The sequence below is a fragment of the Phaseolus vulgaris genome, chromosome 10 (genome assembly GCF_000499845.2).
Source record: "Phaseolus vulgaris cultivar G19833 chromosome 10, P. vulgaris v2.0, whole genome shotgun sequence".
NCBI classification, from domain to species: Eukaryota; Viridiplantae; Streptophyta; class Magnoliopsida; order Fabales; family Fabaceae; genus Phaseolus; species Phaseolus vulgaris.
The window spans coordinates 28,878,591-28,890,849 of NC_023750.2; positions in this window are offsets into that span (position 1 = coordinate 28,878,591).

Consider the following 12,259-nt stretch of genomic DNA (forward strand, 5'->3'; position numbering starts at 1 on the left):
CAGTTTAAAGTATTCAGAAAAGCGTACCTTTACTCGGGGTCTCAAACCTCGTTGATAGACATTCCTTCAACAATTTTCATCAATGAGAATATAATCACAACATCCAGAATATAATCTTCAACAACAATATATCATTCAACAAAAAATGAGACAAGGCGGTCATGCATCCGGTCAGCTGTTGCACTTCTTTCCCATTGGTTGGACTCCTCATCTTTATAATTGTTGCACATTTATCCGGGTTCGCCTCTATTCCCCTCTCGGTCAACAAGAAGCCAAGAAACTTCCCTGCTTCAACACCAAACACACATTTTTCATGGTTTAACTTGAAATTATACCTTGCTATCATGGCGAATAGCTCCTCTAGGTCGGCAGCGTGCTGATCTTCCTTCTCCGAGGTGACGACCATGTCATCCACATATTCCTGAACGTTACGCCCGAGCATTGGTGAAAGAATTCGATCCCTGAGCCCTTGATAGGTCGCACCAACATTTTTCATACCAAAGGACATGACCTTGTAGCACTAACTTACGACCTCAGCCATAAAAGTTGTCTTGCATTCATCCTTCGGGTGCATACGAATCTGATTATACCCTGAAAACGCATCCAAAAATCTTAACAGTCGACATCTTAAGGCACTATCCACCAAGGAATCTATGCTCGGTAGAGGGTGAGAATCCTTGGGGAAGGCCTTATTCAGGTCAGTAAAGTCAACACACATCCTCCACTTCCCATTTGCCTTTTTGACCAACACAACATTCGCCAACCACTCAGGGTACTGGATCTCCCGGATGTGGCCAGATGCCATGAGCTTCCTAGTTTCTTCTCGGATGACAAGACGTTTCTCTTCATTAAACTTGCTTCTTCTCTGGACCACGAGCTTGACCTTTTCATCCATGGTAAGTTGATGGCACAAAAAGTCTGGATCTATTCCCGGCATGTCGGCGGACAACCATGCGAAAGTGTTCATGTTCACCGAGATAACCTCGGCTACTCTATCTTCTAATTATTTGTCCAACGTAGTGTCGAGCTTGAATTTCTTCCCCTTTATCTCCCTCTCCTGAACCTCTCCCGTAGGTCCAGGTCGTCTTTCATTGCTGGTCTCTGCCTCTGCTATCCATTCTGGCTCTCCGGGCTGGATAGTAACTGCATAAGTTCCCTTACGATTTTTTAAACTGCTCTAGTAACACTTCCGCGTCGTCCTCTTGTCAGCCTTTATAGTAATTACCCCTCCTTCCGACGAGGGCAACTTCATTTTCATGTGGGCGGTTGAGGCTATTGCACTCAACCTATTCAAAGAAGGTCGCCCTAAAAGCAGGTTGTATGCTGAGGATGCATTGACTACGATGTATTTGACAGTAATCATTCTGGCCGCGTTTTCATATGAGAAAGTTGTCCTCAGGTCAACGTATTCTCGCACTTCCACCTGGTCTCCTGCAAAGCCGACTAGACCACCATCATAAGGCCTTAACTGGTCAGAGGATATTTGTAAACTTTTAAACGTCCCCCAGAACATCACATCGACCGAACTTCCTTGGTCGATCAAAACTCTATGCACCTTTCGTCCTACTGTAACAACAGATATCACCACTGGATCATCCTCATGGGGAACACATCCTCCAAGTCGAAACCTATGAAATAAAGGAAAGGCTTTATAGGGCGGTCAGACCTCCTCATATCCAAGGACATTACTGCTCGTGCATATCACCACTGGATTATCCTCATGGGGAACACATCCTCCAAGTCGAAACCTATGAAATAAAGGGAAGGCTTTACAAAGCGGTCAAACCTCCTCGTATCCAAGGATATTACTGCTCGTGCATATCATTTCCGCTTCGAGGTTGAGTTTCGCCCTCTAGAGAACCCTCATGCGGTAGTGTTCAACTCCCCATGGATTAGTGTTTCATGCGTTTGATCTCCGGTTGCAGCTTCTCCTTTTAGTTTCTCTTGCTTAGTGATGGAGATCAAGATCAATAAGAGAAAGAAGCCGAAGATGAAGATGCTCAAGAGGATATTAGCTCATCATCCTTTTTACCTCAAAGGATTACAAGGAGAAAATTTAAAGAATTAGGAAGTAGTGGTGATGGCATTTCATGTGTTCTTCTTGAATCAAAGTAGTAAAAATGATGCGGAAGCAATGGGTGAGTGAAACAAAGCCCTCCTAGGAGTTGTGTTGGCTTTGAAGGTGCATGAGGAGTGTGATGTTTGAGTGGTTCGGCCAGCTCAAGGGAGAAAGGTGAAAGGATTGAAGTTTATAGCCTAGATTTCTAGGAGAAGTAAAGCTAGTGCACAAAAATGGCAGCATAACAATACTCAATTAAACTTGAAAATACAAGGTGTAGGCTCCTCCTTTTATAGGCTAAGGAGGACCATAATGCAACCCTAATGCTAGCCAAATGAAATGTAAATGTGAAGCACATGGGTGCACAAATGAGCACATGGGGAGGGGTGTGTCTAGTTTTTATGCTCACCCCCCCTCCATGGTCTTTCTAGAATGTTCACACAAATATGCTTTCTACACTACTCTAATTACTAAGCACCCCTAATGGGCCTTTATGTAACAATTACAAAGGTCTTCTCTTCCCAAAACCGTAGCTTTGACCCATATGTATGTGAAGCTAGACGGTCTAGAAGGAATCCTCATCATGGCCTAGACGCTCCTTATGTAGCCGCTCCCCATCATGGCCTAGACGCTCCTCTTCATGGGTTAGACGCTCCTTTTTTAGTCTAGACGCTCCTCATCATAGGCTAGACCGTCTAGTCTTGGAAGCTTGGCTTTCATAGTGTGGTGAGCTTGGGCCTTCCTCCATCAAGTGGTCAAATGTTTTCTCAAAGAGTTATAAAAGAGTAGAAAAAAGAAGTACATCAAAATTCCAAGTACAAAAAAAATGATAAATGAAATACGTTCAGTGTGTAATTCTGCCGAAAAAAAAATGGTAATCTGGCAGTGATTTTTCAAAATTTATTGCACTTAATTGGCTTACTGTTTTTGTGTAATTCTAGTTCCATTATTGAGATAAGATCTTGATCTTTCTGTGGTTACAATTTCATAATCCATTTCGCTTTATACAATTCCAGATAAATCTGTGAAGTCACGCACAGTTTGCACAAAAAATTTTCAGTAGTTCTGTTTTTGTTTTCTTCATCTATTCTAATGCTTTTCTATAGGTTTATTTTGTGTACTTGCCTTTTCATTGAGTACCTTGTTTTCTTGCTTGTCTTTTCTTCACTATTCTTTGTGTTTGTCATAACTCTTGTACTCCTTTTGTGTAGCCTTTCTTGTTTACACCTTTTCTTGTTTGTCTTTGTTTGTTCTTTGGTTTTGTGGTGCTTGGCTTTGAGATTGAGTGATTTTTCTTTGAAATTTTTCATTTGAGGTTACTAAGGCCTCAAGAGCATATTGGTTAAGGGAAGTATTCTTTCTTGGAGTGATTTGAGTGACTTTTATCTTTCGACATCTTGTTATAATTGTTTTTAGCTAACATTGTTTTTTTTTTTTAACATTGGTTGCTTTTGTGTTTGCTGTTTTCCTTTTCTAATGGATACATATTCAAGTGCTGAATCTTCAAAACCCCACTCTACTCATAAGGTTTATGTTCTTAATGAGTTAAAAGAAGCAAAGAAGGCTCTTGCTGAAAAAGATGAAGCTTTGCAAAGGTTGGAATAACGTATGGCAAAGATGGAATTGAAGCAAGAAGGAGTTGCCCTTTCTTTGCATGGTAGACCACCTTCTCCTCAACATTCTTTCAAGGGTTCTTCATCTGCTAATGGCAATGGAGATGATACTAGACGAAGGAGGCATCGTCATCATTTCATTGGGGGAAGCCACCACCGTGAACAAAGACATCACCAAGAGACCATGCCTCAAGTTCCTTTTGTAAAAGTCCCTAGTTTTAATGGTGATAGTGATCCTAATGTGTATCTAGATTGGGAGGCTAAATGTTAACAAATTTTTAACACCTATGAGGTTGAGGAGGGTCAAAAGGTGAAGATAGCCGCCCTAGAATATGTAGATTATGCCATGAAATGGTGGCATAGCTATGTAACGGACATTTGTTATAACAAGAGACCTCCCGTGGTCTCTTGGAACGATTTGGTTGAGTGTGTGCTCTTTAGATTCGTACCACCACACTTTAGGGAAAACCTCATGTTGAAGCTCCAACGGTTTCAACAAGGCACGCTAAGTGTGGATGCCTATTTTAAGGAGTTAGAAACACTTTTACTTAAAGTCAATTTGAAAGAAAGTGAGGAAGGTATGATAGCTAGGTTTGTAAGTGGCCTAAGGAGGGATATTCAAGATGTTGTTGAACTTCAAGAGTATTCATCTTTGGGATCTTTGGTTCATCTTGCAATGAAGGTTGAGGCCCAAATTGCTAAAAGAAATGCTTTTAAAAACTCCCCCAATGATGGTTACTACAACAACTCTTGGAAAAATAAAAAATCCTTTTCAAAACTTCCTTCTAAGGATTCTTCTTTCAAACCTAAGGAATCAAGGCCTTCCACTTCTACTCCTAAATCTCCAATCAAATCGTCTAGTAGGAAATGTTTTAAGTGTTTGGGTTATGGTCACATTGCTGCTAATTGTCCTTCTAAAAGGAATATGTTTGTGCATAATGGCATTGTAGTTAGTGAGCATGATTCGGATTCACCTAGGCATTCTTCTCATTCTAGATCATCAAGTGAGCATGAGAGCGAAAGTCCCCTTGAAGGAGATTTGTTGGTTGTGAGAAGACTTCTTGGTCAAGTTTTACAACCTTTTGATGAAAGTCAAAGGGAAAATATTTTTCATACAAGATGTCTTATTCAAAACAACATTTGTTCTTTAATAGTGGATGGAGGTAGTTGTGCTAATGTGGCTAGTACAAAAGTAGTAGATAAGCTTGGATTGCCTACTATCTCTCATAGAAAGCCCTACAAATTACAATGGCTAAGTGAGGTAGGCGAAATCATTGTGAACAAACAAGTCCTCATAAATTTCTCTATTGGAAAATACAAAGATGAGGTCTTGTGTGATGTTGTGCCCATGGAAGCTGCACATGTTCTTTTGGGAAGGCCATGGCAATTTGATAGAAAAGTTTTTCATGATGGCTTTACCAATAAACTTTCTTTTGATTTCCATGGTCACAAGGTCATTTTAAAATCTCTCTCTCCAAGAGAAGTCCATGAGGACCAAATTCTTATGAAGAAAAAGAGGATGAATGAAAAAGAAAAGAGTTCTAAAAACGCACTTATTATTTCTAGACATGAGGTCCAAAGGGAAATAGTTGCTCACAATCCTATTTTTTTAGCTCTTCCTAGACCTCTTAAGTTAGAACCACTTGAGGATAGTCCCCATTGTTTGGATAATTTGGTAAAGGAGTTTCATGATGTGTTTCAAGATCCTCCTAAAAGACTTCCACCTTTAAGAGGGATTGAGCACCAAATTGATTTGATTTCGGGCTCTTCTCTACCAAATCGTCTCGCCTATAGGACCAACCCAAGTGAAACTAGGGAAATTCGCCAACAAGTTGAAGAGTTGATTGCTAAAGGGTGGGTTCAAGATAGTATGAGCCTTTGTGCCATGCCTATTATACTTGTCCCTAAGAAAGATGGAACATGGAGGATGTGTTCCGATTGTAGGACAATAAACAACATTAAAATTAAGTATAGGCACCCCATACCTAGGTTTCATGATTTGTTGGATGAATTGCATGGTTCCCAAATTTTTACAAAGATTGATCTTAAAAGAGGCTACAATCAAATCCGTATAAAACCAGGTGATGAATGGAAGACGGCTTTTAAGACCAACTTTGGCTTATATGAGTGGTTAGTTATGCCATTTGGTTTAACTAATGCTCCAAGTACATTCATGCGCCTCATGCATCATGTTTTAAGACCATTCATTGGCAAGTTTGTTGTTGTTTATTTTGATGATATCCTCATTTATAGCTTGTCTTTGATTGACCATAGGATGCATGTTAGACAAGTCTTAGAAACCCTTAGGAAAGAACATTTGTATGCTAACCTTGCTAAATGTATGTTTGCACTTGATCATATAGAATTCCTAGGGTTTGTTGTTAGTATTAAAGGGGTCCATGTAGATCAATCTAAGGTGGTAGCCATTCAAAATTGGTCAATCCCTACTAATGTGAATGATGTCCGAAGTTTTCATGGCCTTGCTTCTTTTTATAGAAGATTTGTTCCCAACTTTGGTACCATAGCCGCACCCCTCAATGATATAATGAAAAAGGATGTGGTTTTTAAATGGGGAGAAGCACAACAACACGCTTTTGATGTTTTAAAATAAAAAATTGACTAATGCTCCCATTTTAGCCCTTCCTAATTTTGCTAAAACATTTGATATTGAATGTGATGCTTCAAGTATAGGCATTGGGGTTGTTCTCCTTTAAAAGGGCCACCCCATAGCTTACTTTAGTGAGAAATTGAAAGGTATTCATCTAAACTATTCCACTTATGATAAATAATTATATGCACTTGTTAGAGCTTTGTTTACTTAGCAAAATTACCTTTTTCCTAAAGAGTTTGTGATTCATAGTGATCATGAATCTCTTAAATATTTGAAAAGCCAAAACAAACTCAATAAGAGGCATGCTAAGTGGGTGGAATTCCTTGATCAATTTCCTTATGTGATCAAACATAAGCAAGGCAAAAATAATGTTGTGGCTGATGCTCTTTCTAGACGCTATGCCTTGCTCAATCTTTTGGGTTCACAATTTCTTGGGTTTGATCACATTAAGGATCTTTATCATCATGACCTTGATTTTTCTCTTATCTATCAAGAGTGTGCTAAAGGTGGACACAAAGATTTTTTTATACAAAATGGCTTTCTTTTCAAAGGAAAACGTCTTGATGTTCCCCAAAGATCCATTAGACTATCTCTTGTTAGAGAGGCTCATGAGGGAGGATTAATGGGCCATTTTGGGGTTGCTAAAGCTTTGGATGTGTTACATGAGCATTTCTTTTGGCCTCATATGCATAAACATGTTCATAGTTTGTGTGATAAATGCATAGCTTGTCGTAAAGCTAAATCTAGAATGCATCCCCATGGTTTATATACTCCTTTTCCTATCCCTTCAATGCCTTGGGTTGATATTTCTATGGATTTCATCTTAAGATTACCCAAGACATCAAAGGGTAAGGATTCCATTTTTGTGGTAGTGGATCGTTTTTCCAAAATGTCACATTTTATTCCTTGCCACAAGGTGGATGATGCATGTCATATTGCAAATCTCTTCTTCAAGGAAGTGGTTCGTTTACATGGACTTCCTAGAACTATAGTGTCCGATAGAGATTCCAAGTTCTTGAGTCACTTTTGGAAGACCTTGTGGGGCAAACTTGGTACTAAACTTTTATTTTCTACTACTTGACACCCACAAACCGATGGTCAAACCGAAGTGGTAAATAGAACTTTGGGACAAATGTTGAGATGCTTTATTTTCGGGAATCCAAGGGTTTGGGAGGATTTACTACCACATGTTGAATTTGCTTATAATTGTGTAGTAAATTCTACCACCTCACATTCTCCTTTTGAGGTTGTCTATGGGTTTAATCCCTTAACACCTCTTGATCTTCTTCCTATTCCCATACTTGATGATGTCTTATGCAAAGATGGGGATGAAAAGGCCTATTTTATGAAAAATTTGCATAAAGACATCAAGTTGAGAATTGAGAAGAAGGTTGGCAAGTATGCTGAATTTGCCAACAAAAGGAGGAAAGCGTTATTGTTTGATGTAGGAGATTGGGTTTGGCTTCATTTGAGGAAAGATCGTTTTCCTACTCAAAGGAAGTCCAAACTTATGCCTCGTGGAGATGGACCTTTTCAAGTCCTAAAGAGGATTAATGATAATGCTTATGAGTTAGATATGACTGATACATTTCTTGGAAGTCATACATTTAATATTAGTGATCTAACTCCTTTTTCTGTAGGTCTCCAGAATTCGTGGTCGAATTCTCTCCAACTCGGGGAGTATGATGGAGATCAAGATCAAGAAGCGAAATAAGCCGAAGATGAAGATGCTCAAGAGGATATTAGCTCATCATCCTTTTTACCTCAAAGGATTACAAGGAGCAAATTTAAAGAATTAGGAAGTAGTGGTCAAATGTTTTCTCTTTTTGTAGTATCTTTTGTATAAAATGTAAAATGTTTAAATATATAGTTTTTAGGAAGGTGCTAAGAGGGAAACCTAAAGATACCTCTTATGTAAAGCATCTTTAGATATTAGTTTTAAAACATTCTAGTAGTTGACCCTTCATACCTCACTATAGGCGCTAGAAGTGGGAGATGTGCAAGGGACCTTTGGATAGCTTCTTGTACTTCATAACCGGTCCTTCTCCTATATAAGGAGGGCTTGGGTCCTTCTAAATACAGATTTGAAATTGAAACTACCGAAACTCTCCCAAATTGGTGTGTGAGTGAGTGAGATTTGTTTTCTCCTCTTCTAGTCTCATCTTGAGTGCATCTTGGAACCTCAAGTGGCGGCATCTACACTCATCTTGAAGCCTTACATCCTTCAAGTGGTGTGTTCATCTCCAAGAACTCCAACCACATAAGGTTCCTTCTCTTTTCCATCTTTTTCATCCATTTCCATGTCCTTATAAACTCTAGAAACATGTCTTAGGCTTTTCTTGCACTTTTGTTCGGTTCATTTGTTCCAATTCCTATTTTGTTCGGTTTATTTCATTTGTTAGTCATTTTAATCGGTTCAATAGCTTTCTTTCTTACTTTTGTTCGGTTCATTTACTTGCTAGGAAGTTTTAATCAGTGCCTTTGCATTCTTGTGCATTTCAATCGGTTCATTTGGCAAGAAATGGATTTCAACATGAGTTTTGGTTTGGTGGCTCAAGTTTTGGTGAGTTCTTGAATGAAAGAACATTGATCCAATTCTAGAAAAGTGCCTATTCATATTCCAATTCAAGTTGATTCCATAACATGTCTATGAAACATCTCTATCTTGCTATTGGAATCATATCATTTAGCCTCAAGATACTCCTTTAAGTAACCTTCTTTGACCAAACTGGCCAGTTGGTAACTTAAGGCAATGCATCGTTCAACGCTATGCCCAAATGCCCTATGAAACTTATACCGACCATTCCTCGGTCATCGACGCTAGAGAAAGACCTCAAACATCGGCGCCAGAAAAAGACATCGAACATCGGCGCCAGAGAAAGACATCGAACATCGGTGTCTGATAGTAATGATGGGACACGAAAGACACGAGGGATCCATGCGTGTGGTGTGTATAGCGTATTCAGGCGCGGCACAAGTAAGGATTCCCTGGAAGCACTAAGGCCCGTTAGGGTTAGGGTTTCTAGGGGTAGACTGCATGCATGACACGTGACTACTTAGGACACCCATAGAACAGATGGCCCGCAACATTGGTGCATGAGTTGGTACCTTGGCGACCATACTGTTAGTCGTTGCATTCCAGTAAAGCGAAGTCTTATGTGCCAGATTACGTTGAGATTGTGTAATAGCGGCGCAAGGACGTTCCCCCTAGGAACCCTAGATGTGGGTAACAGAACAAAAGTAAACCCTTGCTACAACCTATATAAAGGGTGGTAAGAACCCTAGCAAGGTACACTGTTTCTGAGACTGAAACTACTTTATACACTTACTGTTTCTTTGCCCCAATACTGAGTTGAGCGTCGGAGTGCAAACGGCCGCCAAGGCGCCCTTTGTCTTTGCAGGTGAAAGGTTCTTCAACCCTAGGAAGCTTGATTCACAGGCGGAGACAGGCGGGCCAGAGACTGCCGTTCGACAACTGACGAGAACATTAAGCGCCCACTGTGGGGCCCGATAAAACTAGGTCCCACTCACAATTGCATTAAGAGCTTACCAGCAGTATGAGGAGTACAAGGCAAAGATCCGATGCGCCCTCAGGAGGGGACACCGTCACCATGCAACAACTCATGGAGACTATACGCACCCTTCAGGAGGCGGTGGCAGCATCCAGAATCGACCATCAACGTTTCCAGGTTGATCTGGCCAGATCGCAAGCAAGCAACAAAGAGTTGCGCAAAACCAATGAGGAACTGCGCAAGAGTTTGCAACAGGTGGGGGAGCGCATATTGAATGAGTGTGCCCCACCCGTACCCCTTAAGGCACTCGCCATGTCGTTCTGATGTGATTCCAATAGCCACATAGAACAAGATTCTTGACACTTTGAGGAATCACCTTGAGCTGGAAAATGTAGAGGCACTTTCTTAGAAGTTGGATCATAGTTCTAAGATCAAGAACTCACCAAAACAAGTACCAAATCCCAAACTCATTTGGATGAACCAAATATTGTCAAATTGAATCAACAAAGGAGAAGGAAAAGAACAAACCGAACAGAATTGAACTTCAAAACAAAAGAACCGAACAGAATTTAAAAACTAAACAGAAAATAGGTGCTGGAAAATTAAAGGAACCGAAACAAAAACAACTCAAAACTCAAGGCAATAAGAACAAATTGAAGAAGAAGAAAGGAAGGAGAAGAGAATGCTCATGAAGATGGAGGAATGGTTGGATGATCACGCCACTAGAAGAATGGATGCTCCTAGATGAGTGTGGAAGCCGCCACTTGAGGAAACCATGGTCCTTCAAGATAAGACTAGAGAAGAAGCTCAAAGCTCTCCAAATGCTCACTCCAATTTTGAGTATAGTTTCTTTAGATAAAATTCAAATCTGAATTTTACAAAGGAAGCACCTCTATTTATAGCCTAAGGTGCTGAAAAATAGGTGGGAAATTTCAAATAAACTCATTTGAAATTCCCACAAAAAACAAGTCACATGGGAGGTGTGACCTTTTTCTACTATGACACCTCCCAAAAACTACACCTACACCTATCTACTAATACACCCCCCTAAAGGTCCTATTTAAAACCTAAAAGATGCTATAACAAAAGAGGTTTCTAAGGTTTCCCTCTAAGCACCTTCAACTAAAGACACTACAAAAAGAGAAAATAAATGTCCTCTTGCTCCCAAGGCTTTGAACATGCTTCTTGTAATCCTTTGAGGTGGACTTTGACCTCCATGGGCATCCTCCATTTGTGCCTCCACCTCTTCTTGAGCTTGATGAGTGGCCTCCATGTTCTCTTGGGCTTGATCTCCATCATACTCCCCGAGTTGGAGAGAATTCGACCACGAATTCTGGAGACCTACAGAAAAAGGAGTTAGATCGCTGACATTAAAAGTATGACTACCTAAGAATGTATCAGGCATATCTAACTCATAAGCATTGTCATTAATCCTCTTGAGGACTTGGAAAGGTCCATCCCCTCGAGGCATTAGTTTGGACTTCCTTTGAGTAGGAAAACGATCCTTCCTCAAGTGAAGCCAAACCCAATCGCCCTCATCAAACAACAATGCTTTTCTCCTCTTATTGGCAAGTTCAGCATACTTGCCAACCTTCTTCTCAATTCTCTTCTTGATGTCTTTATGCAAAGTTTTCACAAAAGAAGCCTTTTCATCCCCATCTTTGCACAAGACATCGTCAAGAAGGGGAATAGGAAGAAGATCAAGAGGTGTTAGGGGATTAAACCCATAGACCACCTCAAAAGGAGAATGGGAGGTGGTAGAATTTACTACTCGGTTATATGCAAACTCAACATGGGGTAGTAAATTCTCCCACACTCTAGGATTCCCCGAAATAAAGCATCTCAATAGTTGTCCCAAAGTTCTATTTACCACCTCGGTTTGACCATCGGTTTGTGGGTGGCAAGTGGTAGAAAATAAAAGCTTAGTTCCAAGCTTGCCCCACAAGGTCTTCCAAAAGTGACTCAAGAACTTAGGATCTCTATCGGACACTATAGACCTAGGAATCCCATGCAAGCGAACCACTTCTTGGAAGAAGAGGTTTGCAATGTGGCATGCATCATCCACTTTGTGGCAAGGAATAAAGTGAGCCATTTTTGAAAAACGATCCACTACCACAAAAATGGAGTCCTTTCCCTTTGATGTCTTGGGTAAGCCTAAGATGAAATCCATAGATATATCTACCCAAGGCATTGAAGGGATAGGAAGAGGAGTATAAAGACCATGGGGATGCATTTTAGATTTAGCTTTGCGGCAAGCTATGCATTTATCACACAAACTATGAACATGTTTATGCATATGAGGCCAAAAGAAATGTTCATGCAACACATCCAAAGTTTTAGCAACCCCAAAATGTCCCATTAAGCCCCCCTCATGAGCTTCTCTAACAAGAGATAATCTAATAGAGCATTGGGGAACACAAAGACGTTTTCCTTTAAAAAGAAAGCCATCTTGAATAAAAAAATC